The sequence below is a fragment of the Coenobita brevimanus genome, chromosome 84 (assembly GCF_032717465.1).
Source record: "Coenobita brevimanus isolate Jiangsu-jjx chromosome 84, ASM3271746v2, whole genome shotgun sequence".
Lineage (NCBI taxonomy): Eukaryota > Metazoa > Arthropoda > Malacostraca > Decapoda > Coenobitidae > Coenobita > Coenobita brevimanus.
Window position 1 is genome coordinate 45,149,766 of NC_137037.1, and position 1,007 is coordinate 45,150,772.

Genomic DNA, 1,007 nt, shown 5'->3' on the forward strand with positions numbered 1-1,007 from the left:
GGGAGGGCTTGGAGGAAGAAGTGGAGAGAAGGGAGGGAATGGAGGGAAGAAGGGAGAGATGAAAGATTGGAGGGAACAAGGAAGGAAAGGAGAAAGGGATTGGTGGAAAGAAGAAATTGGAAGGAAAGAAACAGTGAACAGAAGGATGGTAGGAACTGGAGAGACAAGAGGGAAGGACTGGAGGGATAGAATAATGGATTGGAGAGGAGAAGGAGAAGGACAGGAGCGAGGAAAGAAAAGAGGAAAGGAGAGAGGAAGAGGAGGAGGAGGTGGAAGAAGAAAATAAGACAAAAGTGAAGACAAATTCTCTCTCTCGCTCTCTCTCTCTCTCTCTCTCTTTTTTTCTCTCTCTCCCTCTCTCTCTCTCTCTCTCTCTCTCTCTCTCTCTCTCTCTCTCTCTCTCTCTCTCATTGTGATGGTAATGGTGTTGTTGCTACACCCTCCCTTCTCTGTCTGTGTGTCTGTCTGTCTGCCTGTCTCTTTCTTTCTTTCATGGTTATCTTTTCCTGTCCTCTGCTTACCACTTGTCCATTTCTCTCTCTCTCTCTCATATATATATATATATATATATATATATATATATATATGTTTTACAGTTAAATTTCACTTGGCAATATGACACATCGTTAACACCATAACTTCAGACCACTCCTTACACACACACACACACACACACACACACACACACACACACACACACACACACACACACACACACACAGAAATTCACGAAGAAACGGAGGCATGAAAAGCTCGAAAAATTTTGGCAAACAAGTAATGGAGTCGTCGCTCAAAAAGACAGCGACACATCCTTCCCTCTGTCCATGCATCCATCAAGACAAACAGACAGGCAGACAGAGTGATGGGTAGACAGAGGGATCATTAGCTCCTTTCCCCACGTACATAGAGAGAGAGAGAGAGAGAGAGAGAGAGAGAGATTTTACATCTATATTCTCCCTACGTACTAATTCCCCTTAATACTAACAAAAAAAACTCACTAATTAATC